The 17,648-nt window shown below is 52.7% G+C and overlaps 1 protein-coding gene across 4 annotated transcripts in view; it reads right to left on the bottom strand.

Moving 5' to 3' along the window:
- Positions 1–17,648, bottom strand: part of Nos1 (nitric oxide synthase 1) — a 129,339-nt gene that overhangs the window by 74,201 nt on the left and 37,490 nt on the right. For 3 of the 4 annotated variants that reach the window (XM_048342876.1, XM_048342878.1, XM_048342879.1), the window contains exon 1: positions 15,011–15,121. The exons of the other annotated variant lie outside the window; for it this stretch is intronic. The gene's annotated coding sequence lies outside the window, so the exon portion shown is untranslated. Of the gene's footprint in view, positions 1–15,010; positions 15,122–17,648 lie in introns of those variants that run through there. 4 annotated transcript variants of the gene reach the window in all.

Raw genomic sequence — 17,648 nt, 5'->3', positions numbered from 1 at the left:
ATTGTTCTTGAGACCTTATCTTAGCAGAAAACAAACACCAAACCAACAAAAAACAGCGGGCATTGCGGTGTACACGTGTCATCCCTTCTACAGGTGGAAGTATAAGTAGGAAGATAGTGGCTTAAGTGGCGAAGACAAAAGAGAGACCCTATTTCCAAAAATAACTGGAGCCCACAAAAGGATTAAGGGGTGCAGCTTCAAGGGTCCAACTACTGCCTGGCTAATACACAGCCTGGAGTTCAAATCCTAGTGCTGCTTGAGGAAGAAGTGGGCTTGGCTCCCTCAGGGTTGGCCTAGGGCAGAGCAGGTGCACAAAGGACACTGGCTGCTGAGAGAAGATTAAATCCCCAAATCTGGATTTTGCTCTCTGAAAGGCTGGCATTTTCCAAGCCATTGGTTCTCTGGTCAGGGCGAAGCTGGCCCTGTGGACGAGGCGGGCACCAGGCTCCTGGGCGTTCATGGAAGGGGGGTGGATTGCGATGGGGCTGCGGGTCTTGGGTAACAGGCAGGCCGGGACATTTCCCTACCCCTGTCTGGGGCCCCAGCAGCCCGTGCCCCCCGCAGGCTGGCCATGCTGTAGCTCATGAGGGAACCCCCTCTGCACCCACACCAACAATCCCACACCCGTGGCTGCCTTGCCACCCACGCCAGGGCCCCCCAGGGCTGGCAGCTGACAGGCTTCCTCTGAGACTGGGGCGTGGGTGCAGAGGCCTCCCAGGTCCCCCCCCCCAAGGGAGATGCCAGCCCCCAGGTGCCCTCTTGAATCTCTGCATGGTTAGGTTATGTAACTGTGCCAGCCCAGGCGGTGCTCAGGGCTGGGGTGCAGGAGAAGCGCTGCTTTCCTGCACCGGGCCAGGGCTGTCTCCTCCATCTGGCACGCGCCCTCCTCATGCTCTGCCCTCACACCCTGCCAGCCCTCAGTGTGGCGCCTCTGACCAGGTTTGTAGAGGGAGAACCCATGCCGGGTCCCCGGGGAGGGGGGCACCACCATGCTCAGGGCCTTGTTAGAGAACCGTAGCCTCTAGAAGATGCCCGCGTGCCACAGACCAGCTGAAAGATAGGAAGGAGCGTTGATTTGGGGGCCCGGGCATGGTGGTACGTGCCTGTAATCCCAGCTCTATGGAAGGTCAAGGCAGGGATTACAGGCAGAAGCAACTGTGCTCAGCCCTGCTTTTTCTTCTTTTTGGTATGGTGACTTACCAAATGAAATGAGATACCTCAGCTCTCACTCATATTGTTATTGGGCAGCATGGATCTGGGTTGTGACCATTATTCTTAACTATATTCTATCCTCTAAGTCTCTCTACAAGTTACTGATATTATGTTCATTAGATTTTGGCTTTCTAATAGAAACCAGAAAAGCCAAGGAACGTTTGTAAACACAATAGAGGTCACAGTAGGATTTCACCAGAATCCTCCAGCACTCAAAAATCCTGCCTGGGAGCATCAGGTAAGCCTATTTATACAATGAACATGTCATTTAAAAAGTAAATAATAGTGAAGTTAGAGCTGGGCTGGGTGTCGCATACCTGTAGTCTCAGCAGGAGGGTTGTAAGCAGCCAAACAAAACAAAGAATGAGACAAATCTCGACAGGTAAGAAGGGAGCATGGAGACATTCCCTCCGGGTCAGCTATGAGAGAGAAGGCATCAATTCTATGCCCGTAAATACAGTGGTTACTGCAGAAGTAGCAGATTCCCACGTTGGATGTCAATTATTTCCCAATCACAAGTGTGTGAACTCCTTGCACACTTACAGTCACTCTTGGGCTCATGCCTCTGTTTCCATCCATCTCCTTCCCATCTCCCATTGAAGAGCAGTCTTAAATCAACTGCCGTCTTCTCCACACAAACAAAGGACCCAATGCCTAAACCCAGCCACACTCCTCTGGAAAGAAAGGGAAAAAAATCCCTGAACAACCAATTTCCTTCCACTGCCTGAGCTGCTAATTTGCCATGTTTCCTCCTAGGTCACCACCCAGGTTTCAAGTTCATCCAGTCCTGGTGACCAACCTGTCCCCCACCCCCAAATCAGCAGGGTAAGCTCACCTTCTATGTGTGTGTGTGTGGTGGTGTCCCCAACAATGGGAGAATCCTGGTCTACAAGCAAACCCCAGCCAGGGAATTCCTGGGGTGTCATGGCCATGGTTTCCCTAGGATAACTTTGATCTTCTCAGTCTGTGTTACATAGTTTGACAATACAGACCAAAAACTTTAAACATATACAATGCCTTTGGCCTGGGAAGTAAAAATGTTTAAACTTTCTCCTGAAGAACCATCTGGGCCAGGCAAGGTGGCACATACTTGTAATCCCGACCATTCGCGAAGCCTAGAAGGAGGACCACGGTTCCAGATCAGCCTTGGACAGAAGAACACAGGAATCTGACAGAAAAATAAACAAAAAGCTGGGGGTATGGCTCGAGTGGTAGAGTGCCTGCCTTCCGAGTACAAGGCCTTAAGTTCAAATCCCAGTAGAGCCGGAAACCAAGAAAGGAGTTTGAGAAATCTCAGCCCGCCCTGACTAGCAGGCAAGTAAGTAAAAGCACATCCACACAGAGGGAGAGGGACCCCAGGGAGGCATTAGCTGACACCATCAGGGGAGCCCAGCGCCCACAGATGACAGAAACATGGTTTGGGATCTACCACAAATCTGTCCACATTTCCGTCTGGGCCTGAGGCCCTGTATTTCTGGAAGTCCCTTCCCAAGCTCTCGTACCTGTGGTTACTACTTAGACAGGAAATGCAAAAGTGACACTATCAGATTCAATTATGAATTATTGTTTTGATGAGTATTTTTTACTGCATTTTTTTTTTACCACCCTTAACCAAAAGGCCAAAATCTTTTAAGTTGAGTCGTGCTGTCTCCTCTCAACTAGGTTTTGCAAAGCTGAGGTACAGAAGCCAGTTCAGCTGCCTGCGGACCGTTATCTCCACCCTCATGGCAGAACATTCTAGAACTGGGGGCTCACATTCTTCAATTCCTTCTACCCATATTCCACACTTTGCTGGCCCCTGGCTGTCGGTTCTGTGTGGCAGTCACAGCCATAAATTTGGACAGACAAGAACTTGCAATCCACCTTCACCTCCTGTGAATCCCACTGATGGTGTCTACCCAGTGGGAATTCAAGAAGTGGTGTAGCCCAAGTACAGTGTGTTATGAACTATTATTTTCAATCACTCTATGTTAGCTGTTTAGAGAAATGAGGGCCAGGAGTGGTGGCACACACCTGTAATCCCAGCTACTCAGGAGTCAGAGGTAGGAGGATCGTGGTTGGCAGACAGCAGGGGTCCAATGAGACCCTGTCTGAAAAATTAACTACAAAAAAGGACTAGGTGTATGGTTCAAACAGCAACAAGCGAGAATCCTGCATTCCCTCTCCAGAGTCTTAACACTTTGGACCCAATATACAAACATCATTGTAGCAAGAGAGTCGCCTGGTGAGTGGAAGAAGTAAACATATTGTCAGTGGTCTACTGGAACAGTAAGAATCATTAACAACAGTAATAGTAACGGGTGGCCCCTGCCTTCTTCCTCTCCCTCTCCTTTTCCCTTACTCCCCTGCTTTCTTCTCTCTCATTCATACCAACCTCAGTTCACAGCTGGGATGGAGCTGGAGTGGAGAAGTAGAAGCACAATGCGGGTGGACAGAAGTGGAAGTCCCTGAAAGCATACTCGGGAGGCCTACCATGGAGGCCTCCAGTGGTGGTCAGGAAGGGCTTCCTGAAGGAGGAGTCGGGATACACACCTGGCTGATGGCAGCAAGGGGTGAAGGGCTAGACCAGCAGGTGAACAGGCTCTGAGGTGGGAGAGAGCAGGCCTGCGGAGACTCTGAAGGATGCCCTCGGGGAGAGGAGAAGCCAGGCTCTCTGCAGGAGGCTGGAGGGGGCAAGGGGAGCGGGGCCACCGAGGGTTCCGGCATGTTCCTGGGAGTGCCGGCAAGGCCTGGGAAGGTGGGGTGGGGAAGGGCCGGTTGGAGTTTGATTTTGTTAAGATCATCCCGGCTGATGCTACATGACACATGGGCAGGAAATGTCAGATTTGCTGCAGGAAGCCAGGAGAGATGAGCCTGGAGGTCAGGCCTGGGGCGATGAAGGGTGCAGGGAGGGCGTCAGGGGACTTAGGAGAGGCTGAAGAGGTTGAGTCACAAAGTGACTCAATGGACAGAGGGGCTGAGGACGAGAGCCATGTCCTGGACGACTCCCGGGCTTGTAAAAGATCGTGTCCTCCATTTCTTTTTTAATTCTCACAAATGAAAAGGTTAAAAAATAGGGATCAAAGATCCCTGCTGCCACAATCCCTTCGTTGACTGCTTTTTTTTTTTTTTAACTGAGCAACTAGTTTGTTCCAAAAGATGTGATGGCTGATCTAGCTGTTCCTGTAAAAGGCAGCGGTCACGTCGCAGTGCTGGGTTTGGCCTGAAGGAGGCGCTGCATACATAGATCAAGGATGGACTGTCCATACCTACAGCTGGAGGTAAGCAGCTCGTGTGGGAGGGGAAGAGAGAGCGGTGGAGACTGCGGAATAACTAGGAAACCGTGGTCAGGACTGCGGGCAGAGCCAGCCGGCAGACACCAGGCACCAGGCCAAGGCCAGAATCATGTCACCCCCTACCAATCAGCTGTCAGCACAGACCTGGAATCGGGGGAATCAAGATTCAGAAGGAGGGGAGTGAGAGGCGTGGCAGGGGTTTTCAGGGGAGTGCAAACTGGGGGAGGGCATGACCCAAGTGCGTTGCTCTCCCAAGTGTGCGCGCCCTGGAAAGCTGTCCGGATCATGGCCACTCGGGTCTCCCCCAGACCCACACGGGAGGGCCTGCCTGCATCCGAAGAAAATGCCCAGTCCACTCATGCGCAGCACGTGACAGCTGGAGGATTCACAAGTCCACTTTGTCTCTGCAAAGCGGGGAGGCTTCTGTGTGACCCCAGGAAGCCTCACATGGAATATTTCCATGTAATGTGTGTGTGACACTATTAGATCAAAACCATCCCAAATCGCCATCATTCAACTGCTTTGTGACCTATGGAGACGGCAATTTCAAATGCAATTTCAGTCCCAGCTGCCCTTCTGCACAGACGTTGTGCAGACAGGACAAGCTTTCACGGGGCTGCTGGCTGGGGTCTCCGAGGGAGAGAATTTTGTTTGGCTTACAGTGTGTATCATTTTTAAAATGTGTTTTGCACCAGGTGCCGCCAGTAGCTCCTGTCTATAATCTTAGCTACTCAGGAGGCTAAGAACTGAGGATTGTGGTTCAAAGCCAGCCTGGGCAGGAAAGTCTGTGAGACTCTTATCTCCAATGAATCACCCAAAAAGCCAGAAGCAGATCTGTGTGGTTCAAGTGGTAGAGCCACTAGCCTTGAGGAGAAAAGTTCAGAGACACTGTCCAGGCTCTGAGTTCAAGCCCCGTCACCGACACACCACACACACACACACACACACACACACACACACACACACACACACGTTTTGCGAATAGCCTGTCGTTTAGAAACTGGAGGTTTCAATAAGATATACATTTCTGGCTTTCATGGGACAGTGTGAGTGAGGTATGGCATCGACAGGTGTGGAGGGGGTAGAGGGGTGCCCGTCACATGGGGCGTGGGGTTTGTGGGCCCGGGGCCACCACGCCATCCCTCAGGCGATGTCTTGCTGCTTGATGGCGGAACTTCCATGAGACGTTGAAAGTCGCCTTGTGCAGCCACTCAGTGCAGAGACAAGAAGTGTCATTGGGGCCCTGGCACATCCAGATGTTTCATGGACCCCTGGGGGTCAAAGCATCTGTCTAGAATGGTAGCTTGTGTCAGAGGCTCTGCCCGGACTGTTCGCCTGGACAGTGGCTCCCAAGATGGCCCCAACCCCCCTTGCTGCACTGCCTCTCAATCTCCTGGCCCAGAAAGGGCTCTGACCTCTGACCTCCATGCAGAGAAGAGGCCCCCTCTCCCCAATCCTTGCATTTTCCTCACTGAACTGACTCTGCCTCAGTGACCTGGCTGGCTTGATCTCCTTCCCCTTTTGTTTTTGTTGGTTTGTTTGGTTTTGGTCTTAGTACTGGGTCTTGAAATTTTGCACAAGCCTGGTCCTCTACCACTTTGAGCCACAGCTCCACTTCTGGCTTTTTGGTGGTTAAGTGGAAATAGGAGTCTCTCATACTTTCCTGCCAGGGCTGACTTAGAACTGCAATCCTCAGATCTCAGCCATTGGAGTAGCAAGGAGGACTGACATGAGCTGCTAGTGCCCGGCTTTATCTCAGTTTGTATCATTCACACAGGACAATCCCCCCCCCAGCCCCCAGCCTTACTCCACAGGTCTCTGCAACTAAAGGCTGTTAGTAGCTTGTGCCTCAGTTTCCCCATCCATAAAACAGGTTCACAGCAGCATCTCCACTGCTATTAGGTACTGGAACAGGGAAGATGAGAGAGGAGAGAGGAGAGAAGAAGACAGGGAGAGGGGAGGAGAGGGGAGGTGGGGGGAGGAGACAGGTGGGAAGGGGAGTGGGGAGAGTGCAGGGGAGAGGGGAGGAGGCCCATGAAGTTGGGGTATTTCATGCTCTGTTCTCTCCCTGTCAGAGGGATGTCTGACAGGGCCCATCTTCCTTTCTGAGAACCTATTGCTGGGAGGGGGGTTGGGGGATGTCCCCCAATGCCATTCCGTGGCACACTGTGGCCCTCTCTCCCCCCTCCTGCTCCAGGCTGGGCCTTGCTGCTGGACCCTGGGTCCATCTTTGGTGCTGTAAGCAGAATTTTGGAGGTTCCATGGATGAGCCTTAAGTTCATGGCCCAAGTCGTTGGAGGTCCTGGGCCTGCCCGGTGCCCACAGTGGGAGGACTGCCACCTCTCACAGGGCTGGGCATCTAAACAGCCTAAACGACATTGTCACCAGCTTTCCTAGGCAGTGACTCACCACCCTAATTAAAATGCTGAGCGGAATGTAAAGAAAAGACTGCGTGGAAAACAGAGAGAGCCTGCTAAACTGCCGAGTTGTTTCTTCCAGGAAAGCAGGGGAAGAGAGAGAGAGAGAGAGAGAGAGAGAGAGAGAGAGAGAGAGAGAGACAGACAGACAGACAGACAGACAGACAGACACAGAGACAGAGACAGAGATAGAGATTGAGAGAGAGGCAGAGAAGGGGGAAGAGAGAGGAAAGGAGAGAGAGAGAATGGGAGAGAGAGTGTATGTGCTTAGGAGTGTGTGTATATATGTGTGTATGCCCAAGAATCTTGGGGAGATTTAACCCAGAGAAAAGTCTAAGCTTAAATTCTCACCATCTCTCAGCTTTTTTGTTCAAAAATGTTTAAACCCAGAAAAAATGTAAAAGGACAACAGAACGGTACCCTTAAACTTTCATGTAGATTCAATAACAATTAGCATTTGATCACATGTTTGTTTGTGTCTATCAATCATTTATATGTCCACTCATGTCCATTCATCTGTCTGCCTATCTTTGCAATGATCATTTTTTAGGGTGGCTATTTCCAGGGATTTAACTCAGGGCTTTGAGTCTGCTAGGCAAGTACTTTACCACCTGAACCATACCTCTAGCTAAATTCTTAAATGTGTATATGTGTATATATTAGAGAGAGAGAGAGAGACAGAGAGAGAGAGAGAGAACTTGTCTTGGGCCTTGAACTCAGGGCCTGGGTGCTGTCCCTGTTCTCTTTTTGCTCAAGGCTAGCACTCTACCACTTTGAGCCACAGTGCCCCTTTCGGTTTTCAAGTGGTTCATTGGAGATAAGAGCCTCAGACTTTTCCTGCCCTGGCTGGCTTCAAACCTCAATCCTCAGATCTCAGCCTCCCGAGTAGCTAAAATTACAGGCATGAGCCCTGGTGCACTGGTGCCTGGCCACATATGTGTATATCTTAGGACTAAAGGCTGTATCACAAAAGCAACAAAATCATTGTCATACTTTAGTAGATTGGCTAGATTTATAAAAATCCACTCAATACTAGTGGAAGTTTTTTGTTTTGTTTTGGTTTTTTTTATTTATCAAAACTTGTCTAGGTAATAAGTTAGATCCCTATCACTTGAGAAAGGAAAATGGAAACTGTGCCACTCCACACAGACACTGAGAGTAGAAGAATTTTAGCCTGGGGCAGTGGGGGTATGTGTGGTGGGGGTCTGGCTCCTCTCATGGGGGTTGCCAGATAAAGTGCACAGCACTGGACACCAGCCTTGAATCGGACAAGAAATCCAAGCTAACAACATCAATTACCTCTGTGTGTGTGTGTGTGTGTGTGTGTGTGTGTGTGTGTGTGTCTTAGGGCTTAAACTCAGTGTCTGGGCACTGTCCCGAAGTCTTTTCACTCATTCTACCACTTGAGCCACAGCTCACTCCACCTCTGGCTTTTTAGTGGTTCATTGGAGAGAAGAGTCTCACAGACTTTCCTACCCAGGCTGGCTTTGTACCTCAGATCTCAGCCTCCTTAGTAGAAGGATGATATGTGAGGCATTGGTACCTGGCTTTAGTTGCTTTTTTAAACATGCAATGGCCATACACATCTCCTCCAGCACTATCACCCACTGTCATCCAACCATGACCTGTTGAGCTCCTGGCAACTTCTTTTTTTTTTTTCTCCCCAGTGCTGGGGCTTGAACTCAGAGCACTGTCCCTAACTTCTTTTTGTTCAAGGCTAGCACTCTACCACTTGAGCCACAGCACCACTTCCGGCTTTTTCCATATATGTGGTGCTGAGGAATCAAACCCAGAGCTTCATGTATTCGAGGCAAGCACTCTACCACTAGGTCATATTCCCAGCCTAGCCTGGCAGCGTCTTCCCAGGGACCGACAGGAACATCCCTCTGAAGAAACAAGCACGCCATGGCTCCAAACAGGAGCTTCAGAAATAAACAGTACGCTTCTACTCAACTCTCCAGGAGCCCCCCTTCCCCTACTCCTGCAAGTCACTGAGAAATCTCAGGGCTGGGAGCCACTGGAGAAGACCATGCCCACCTTCAGTGTGCGCTCTGAACCTTTGTTAGTAACAGAATCAAAAGCAACAAGAACATACAGCCCTGCAAACCCATCTGGATCCCATTCATGTATAGGAAATAAAGGGATTTCATCTTAGCTACGGCGTCCGAGCAGGAAGAGGAGAAAAGACAATAGAAGGCTTGGCCAGCTAAGACCCATCTTCATATACAAACATATACACAGTATTGACACCATTCATTTACTGTTGCGCCAGCCTAATTGGTCTTTGGTATTTCCCTTATTTGAAATTTTAGAGCTGAGTTACTGCTATAAACATCAGAGAGCAAAAGAAATACATAAAATAAAAATAATAAACAAAATAAAAATATGCTCCCAAAGATGTCAGTTACTATCTGATATTCTTCTAACAGATCCCTGTAGATTACATTTTTAGGCTAAGAATTCTCAGGAGAGACTTTATTAATGCAGCCCTAAATCATACATGCAGCTAGTTTCATGACTAAATAGAACGAACTGCTTCTGTCATCCTCCCGTTATTAGCAAACTGATAGCTTTGTGGAATGTGGTGAAAACAGGGATGTGTCTTCTTTATGCTGGAGGGTCTAGCCTGGAGCTGGGAGCTCTGGGCTTTTGCCTAAAATGAAGCAGTAGCTGACCCAACTCTGATCACAAGCAATCAAAATCCTTTAGTAGAAAAATGATGGCCGCTCATGGTTCCTTCCTGAAGTTGAGCAAGCTTCCTGAATTCACAAGATCCTGTCTCAATTTCTAAGTAAAAATGGGTTCCACAAAGACTCACCTTTTTTTTTTTTTTTATCCTTAAGGTAGCAGCAATTCAGCTACCGTCAGGTTTTGAGAAAGAAAAATCCTGGAGGATTTTTTTCCGCCTTTGGGTAATACTGGGCAAATGTTCTTAGCTAATTTGCCTCAGGGTATTTCTGAAAACCTGTAGAATTTCTTTTAGGTACTTTGACTCTCAAATTCCTGAAGCATTGTGGGTAGCTAGAAAAGCAGGGCTATCCTCTCTCCCCCCCATGTATCCTCCGCCTCCCCGTGACAGAATCAGAAGTGGAGAGGGGCTCACATTGTCCAGGCTAGAAATAGGAGTTTTTGTCTCTTGCTACAAAGGGGTTCTGGGGTCTCCACTGGCAAAAGGTTGAAATAAAAACTCTAACAAAATTAACCTTTTCATTTCCTCTCCCAAATCCAAACCAACAACAATAACAACAACAAAACCTCAAAGACTTTGTGACAGCCTCACAAGACCATGGCTCAGGCCCTTCAATGGAGATACCGTTGGGTTCCAAAGCCTCTATTTCTCAGATTTTAAAAAAGCAATGAAATTTTAGGACAGGAAGGGACTTGGTCCAGACTAACTGCACAACCAGAGAGCTCGCTTTCTCTCTTTCTCACTTGTATCTCTGAAGCCTTTCCTCTGTATCCACCACCTTGACCCTCTGCAGACATTACTACACGATCTCCACCACCTGGATGACCTGCAGCGAGGTCAGGTTAATTTCCCCACAGAATGGGCTGCCAATGCCTTGCTTCCTGTGTGCCACAGTGACATGGTCTTTTAACTCTTAGGCTCTCATCTCCAAGACGGGGGTGCACATTCCCACCACCCTCTCTGAGGACTCTCCCTGGCAGCCCCGTTACTCACCCTGGGGACAGAAGCAGTATTTCAAGTCTGCCTCTCTCCCAGAATGGTTTGCTCCTGGCATGAGGCTTTCCAAGGGCCGCTGCTGGGTCAGACTGCAGGCGGCCTTGAATAGGGGTACAGGCCAGTGTGGTCGGGATGCCTGTCCTCAGGGGGGCTCCGCCCTGAATGTGCCACTTAACTCACATTGTGTCACATCTGACAAGTGTGCTGATGACTGCACTCATCCTGAGCTTAGCGTCACTAAACACGATTATGCTAAGACCCGTGCAGTAGCACCCCACTAAGCAGGCTCTATTGGGGACTTAGAGAGGTATCTTCTGTTCATCTATCATCTCACGGAATAGATCTGATGGGCTCAATTTCCCAGCACAGCAGGGCACTGCTCACAACCGCCCTTCCCTGGTGTCAGGCCGGGGACTGACAGAAATGTAGGCAGGACTTGCGGCCGCCGGGCAGGGGGGCTTGTTGGCTGTCAAAATGAGCTCGGCAAGAGATTTGGCAAAGCCAGCAGCAAGTAAACAGGCTCCACCAGCTCTGGAACCTGGTTTCTGAAGTTAACACCTGAGAACTCTGTCTGTCTCTTTGTGATGGTACTGGGGCTTGAACTCAGGGCCTGGGCACTGTCCCAGAGCTTTTTGTGCTCCAGGCTAGCACTCTAACACTTGAGCCAACTCTCCATTTCTGCCTTTATGGTGGTTCATTGGAGATAAGAGTCTCAGGGATTTTCCTGCCTGGGCTGGCTTCATACCTCCATCATCAGATCTCTGCTTTCTGGAGTTGCTAGAATTGCAGCCACGAGCCATGGTGTCTGGCTTGTGAGAAGTCTCCTTCAAAAGGCCTTTCTCTCCAGATGGAGAGTCGGGCCAATATCTAGCCAGGGCTACACAGGAAGATTCTCACTCATTCTCTCCACAAGTTTTCATGACAGTTGGGAGAGATGGAATTAAACTCCCTTTAAGTCCAAACCTCTGGGTCCTCTCTTAAGTAAACACAATATTAGTTTTAAGGATATTGGACAAGTGTGAGCTCATCATGGATCTATGCCAGCTTTGTTACAAATATGCTGTGTGACTTTTACCAGGTCAGATACCTTTTGCTGGGCCTCGGTTTCCCCATTTGTGCAATGAGGGTGATGGATAGGAGACAGGAGCATTGGTTCCTTCCCCCTCGCCCCCCCAAACCAAGCAATGCCAGTCCAGCAGCCTGAGCATATATAATCTCACATCTTGGGTTCAGACTGGCGCATTTTGGCCCAGAGGATGCACTGGGCTGACATTTGACCCTGGCTAGATGAGATGATGTCACGCCATTATTAGGTGTTAGGATGAGGGGAACTGCTATGGCCATGACCTTCTGGCTTTAGGGTTCTTAGCAATAGACAAGATGGGGCAGCATGCCCTCTGGATGCAAATAGGTCCTCAAATGCTCTCTAATTCAACCGTGTGCGTCTCCACTGCTCCTAGGAAAGAGCCACCTTGCAAAGGCTCACCCTGCACAAACCTTCAGAGCCACAGCCAGAAAGGCAGGCGTGGCCTGCAGTCCTGTCCCAAGGCACCCCAAAACACACCACGGGAAGGCGGCAGCACCAAATCTGTTAGTACTCACGAGGCGTAGGTGAACTGATCCTAGGGCCATCCATGTCTGGGGAGTTCAGCAGCACCTACTACCCCGTCCTGCAGGGCTGAGGGGGGGATCAGGCCCCCCAGGGACCAAGGACAGCTCCTTGCACCACCTTAATGTGGAGACTCTGCAGACACCCTCTGTCATCAATCACTCCCAGCCTCCCAGCCCTCCCCAGGGGCTGTCCCACCACAATGCTCACACCGCCAGAACTCCCTGTACAACAACCACAAAACTTGCAACACAGCCTCTTGTGGGAGTTGTTGCTATTATCTTTTTTTTTTAAGACAATGGAAAAGTTCAGAGAGGTTAAGTTACCAACTAGCAGTCCACACAGCCATGGAACAAGCTAAGTGTGATCTCACACAGAAGGCTTTAGCAAGCCATCTATTCTTTTCTCTGCATAGTCTGGGGTTTAGGAAGAATAATATGCATGCATATATATATGTATGCATGGATGTATGCATATATGTATACACGATAGTCATTCTCTTGATTGGGGTAGCCTCTGGCTAAGCAGAGGGGTCTGGTGAGGAAGCCATTTGCCTTCCAGCAGGGGTGTGTCAGACTGCTTAAGCATAAAAAAATACACCCCCTCCCCCAGATCAAGGAGCCCAAACCTGGGGCTGTGGTCCCCAGGTGACGTTGGTTGCTTTGCCCTGCCTCAGTTTCCATATCTACAAAATGCAGTTTGGGTGTCCGCTCTGAGGAGCTGTAAGAAGACTCCAGACCTATCTGGAAGAAAGCAGCAGTTTGGAGCCTGCCCTCAGTTCAGGGCCCCTCAGAGGTTTCTAGAATCTGGGCTGGGCCCGTGGGGTGATATGGGTATGGGGTAGAGCTGTGTCTCTCTTCCCTGACCCCCCCCCCCCACAAGGCAGGTCTGGACCCCTCTGTGCTCTCGGCACAGACCCAAAGTTAAAAAATAAACAACAACAAACCATCTCCCAAAACCCAACAGAGAAGCACCGAGGTTTTCTGGTGCTTTTCCAAACTTGCTGCGTCTGCACTTTGTTTCGGGGAGATGGGGGGCGTTTCCTCGCCTTCCTCCGAGGGGGAAGCAGCTCCCAGCTTCGCTCTTCCCAGATCCCCGGGGACACCAGAGGCCACAAGACGCCAGGGGCGTCTTTGGGGGGGGGAACCCTCCCTTCCCCGGTGGTGGCTACTGCACGCATCTTATCTGTCACTAAGAATCTGAACCGGGGAGTGTGTGTGTGTGTGTGTGTGTGTGTGAGAGAGAGAGAGAGAGAGAGAGAGAGAGAGAATCCTGGGGAGAAGGGCAGGTGGGTGCAGCCTCCCTTACCCTGGGGTGGGCGTGGGTGTTGACTTGAGACTTCGGTTCCTTTATTGGCAGGAAACCGCCGGTTATCTACACCTGTCACTTTATAAAGGCCCCAGGACAGTGTCACAAAAAGTATTGTGTCCCCATTTTACACACGCGAGAAGCCGAGGCTCCTTGGGAGAAATGGAGGGGCTGACCTAATGCCACGCAGTCAATGAAGGGCCACTCTGGGATCTGAAACTCACCGGAGTCCTCCCCTCAAAACGCTCCCCCTCCCCTTTCTCCAGCACCGTCCTCAGGTGCTGGGGGCTGCGAGCGATGAAGTTGGATCTGCGGGCCCCGTGCCCTGAGCCTCGGCCACTCGGGCCGCAGTCCGAGGCGCGCGCCGCCCCGCCTGGCCCCGAACCAGGGCGGACGCGCCCTTGCCCGCGCCTGCCCGGCCGGAGCCCGGGAGCCTCCGCGCGTCCAGACGCACAACTTTCCAGGTTCCAGCTGGGAGTCAGCGCTCGCTCGCTCGCCCGCTCGCTCTCGGGCTCTCTCGCACTCTCGCTCTCACACCCCCATCACCGGAGTAAGAAAGAGGCGCGGGGAGCCCGGCGGTGCCCGCGGGCGCGCAAGGGGGCACCCCGGCAAAGTTAGGAGCCGGGCGGGAGCCGCGATCCCGCGGAGCGGGCCTCCCCCGGCCTCGGGTCCCCCGCTGGCCACGGGCCTCCGGGCGGGACCCGGCGGTGCCAAGGTGTCGGCCATGGCGGAGGCTGGCAGGTGCGACGCCGCGGGAGAGGCCGCGCGGAGGACGCTCAAAGTTGAGGACGGACAGCAATGCGCTCGATCCATCCATCCACCGGCCCCACTGCCGGGGACCCCAGGCGTCCCCAGCCCCAGGCCGCCCGCTGGGGCGGCTGGCGGTGCCAAGCGGGTCCGCCATTACCGCAGCGCGGCGCGGGGCGCGCGGCTGGGGAGACGCGGGGTCCCTGCAAAGTTGGAGCGGGGCGGCCGCGCCGACCTGCGGGGATCGGGGATCCGGGATCGGGGATCGGGGATCGGGGATCGGTGCTGGGGCCGCCGGCGGGGAGCTGACCGAGGCGGCTGGACTCAAGTTGGGACAGCGCGCGTCTCCGCGCGGGGTCCCTGGGGCCCGGGGAGCGCCGGGGACCGCAGGGGACGCGGGACGCCGGTGAGAACTCACCTGGGGCCGGGCCCGGCACCGGGACTGCTCGGAGCTGCGCGGCTCGCCGCCCGCTGCCTCCTCCCGGTTCTCCTCCGTCTCCTCCTGCGTCTCCTCCCGCTCCGGGTGCCCGCGGCCGCCGCTGGTCGCGGTCCCGAAGCCTCCGGTGCCAGGCGCACCCACTCACCTCCCGGTAGGAGCCGCGTCCCCTCCCTTCCCCGGCGCTTTGTGCCTCCCCGATCGCTCCGCACCCCGCCCCCGCCGGCCCTCCCCGCCCTCCCTCTCCCCCTCCCTCCGCCCCAGCGAGCCCCAAGTTCAGGACCCGGGCTGCCGGCGTCCCCCGCGCGCACCCCGGCTCACCCCGGCCGCCTGGCCGCTCCTCGGAGCCCGAGCGGCCGCCGCGCCAAGTAGCTGCTGGCCCGGCGGCTGCGAAGGCGGCATCGATATGGAGGGACGGAGCCGGGAGCTCGGCGAGGAGGGTCGTCAGGGGGATTTATTTCTCAGGGTCCCTCCTTCATCCTGTCATCGCTGAAACGAATTAGCGGTGACGTCCAGCCCGGCTGGGTGTTGGGGAGGGAGACGTCTCAACCCTCATTAAAAAGAGCCGCTCGGGGCTCCAAAGCACACACCTTTTATATAACCTAATTTCCATTTTTTTTCCGATCAGGAAATACACCCCCCCACCCCAAACACACACATACAACGGCCGTTTCTGCGGGTCCTGGGTCTGGGGTGCCTGCAGTAGCCACGCAGGGAAGGGCAGCTGCCTTTGGGCGCCGGTGGACCCACGGGAGGTGACGGTGGTTATTTGTGTCTCCAGAGGTGCTGGGACAATATTCCTTCATGGGACATCCGGACCCACACGGCCTCCCAGACTCCGTGTCAATGGACCCCCGGGAAGCAGCTAAGGGGTCCCGCGTGGTTCTGGCCCAGACTCCTGGGTGTGCAGCCGGAGAGAGTCAGCCCTTTCTAGAAACATTGCCTGGCTCTGGTCTTTTCTGGCATGGAGCTTATGCTCTAGGACTCTGGGGAGGGGGGAAGGACGCAGGAGACATATCCACTCGTGGGTCAGAGACCCCCTCAACGTGGGGGAAAAGAAAGGCCAAGAGCTGGGCTGGGGGGGAGGGGTAGAACTGAGAACGAAGCATCCCTTCCTTTCTTAGGGGCCGGAACATATGGGTAACCATATAAACTCGTCTCAAAAGCTGTCTTTTCCTGGGCAGATTGCAAAGGATTTTTTGCATTTCACTGTCGCTGTTGCTCATACGCTTTTGGGGAAGCAGGGGGGTGGGGGACTCAAGGAAAAGGAAGAAGACACACACACGCATCTATCTGGCTGTGGTGGCTTGATCCTTCCTTGTCCCTCTCCGCCCAAAGGGAGCAGTGAGGCCGCTCAGGCTGGAGTTGTGCAGAGCAAAGGTGAAGAGAACATCGTCTCCCCTCCCCTCCTTGGCTTTGTCACTAATAAATGCTTTTCTGGCGCCTCTCACATCAAGCAAAGGAGACAGGAGTGTGACTGGGGGGGGGGGACAGGAAGAGGGAGGTAGGGGCTGAGGAGAGGAGGGAAGAATGAAGAGAAAGCTGACTGGGGTGTGTGGAAGGCACTAGAAAATGTTGTCTTCAACGCATTGGAAGGAAGAACAGAGAAATTCCATCAGCCCCAGAGCTGGGCCACATCTGGCAAGAGGCAGAGCCTGTATCCTTTAAGGTGAGATGGGACCCAGGGGCATTGTGAAGGGAGACCAGGTGGGGAAGGACTTTGCATCGTGCCTGGGGGTGTAGTACTTGCACAGGAAAGAACAGCTAGTGACCCCAAAGGGGATGAGTGACAAAAGGGCTGGACAGGTGTTCCCTGCCACCCAGCCCCTTCCAGCCTGCGCCTCGGCTCCTCCTGCTTGAAACGTTTCAAAGTTGAGCGCTGGGTTTCACTGGTGTTGGGTCTCAGAACACTGCTCCCTCAATTACCATGGTAACTGGGGAAAATCAGGAGCCAGGGAAGAGAAGCTGCTCCTTCACTGGGCTGGCCGTTCACCTGCTCCAAATGGAGCTTGCCAGTCTGCCATGTGGGGTCAGGACCAAGGGCGGCTCCAGGCAGAGGCGCTTCTTGTTCTAGAACCCAAGGGGTTGGAAATCAGGGAGACTGGTCAGTAGGAAAGGCTGGGCTACGAGGTGGTGGGGTCAGAGCCAAGTGCAGCAGAAGGCAGAGTTGGCTTGGATTTGGGAAGGGGGGGGGGAGAGACCCTCCCTATCTGCAATTCTGTCCTTGATGCTCCCAAAGCAAGGAGCGATGGGGGTAGGGAGACAGAGGTTTGGAGCCTAGGGGAGGAGCCAGCTGCCACAAGGAGACTGTGTGTGTGTGTGTGTGTGTGTGTGTGTGTGTGTATGTGTATAAGAGAGAGAACAAAAAGCAATTGAGACACAGAAAGAATGAGACACAGAGACAAAAGTAGAGAGACAGAGAGAGAGAGAGAGAGCGCACTCCAGAGCCCTTTCTTGCTCCTTCAAAAGTGATTAAGAGTAGCAGTTGTATAGTAGAAAGATTCTCTTGTATTAAGCATTTCTCACTTGACTCGTTTCTGAGCTAGACGTTTTTAGGTGTAGCCCATCGCACTGTCATAAAGATGGCAAGAGCTGATCCTAACTCCTGCTCGCCTTGGGGAGGAAACAGCATCAGGAGGCAAAGCCGCTTGCTCTGTCCGGCCATCAGCTCATTGGGACTAAAGCAGACATGAGAGCTCTGGTCCTAGTGGGACTTTTGGTGTTGCTACCCTTTATTTTCAAGTCTGGAGTAAATAACCAGAGATATTTTACTCCCAACTGGGTGGCCTTCTTTCGGGACTAGCTGGTGCAGGACTGAGCCAGCTGTGGCCTGCCCAGTCACCCACATGGCACACCACGAAAACAATTAATCTCACATCCTCTCTCTCTCTCTCTCTCTCTCTCTCTCTCTCTCTCTCTCTCTCTCTGTCTCTCTTTCAGTTTCACCCCTCTGTCCCTG

This window comes from Perognathus longimembris, chromosome 3, assembly GCF_023159225.1.
Source record: "Perognathus longimembris pacificus isolate PPM17 chromosome 3, ASM2315922v1, whole genome shotgun sequence".
In the NCBI taxonomy this organism is placed as follows: domain Eukaryota; kingdom Metazoa; phylum Chordata; class Mammalia; order Rodentia; family Heteromyidae; genus Perognathus; species Perognathus longimembris.
Note: the sequence above shows the minus strand (reverse complement) of the source record. Positions and strands in the feature narration are given on the sequence as shown.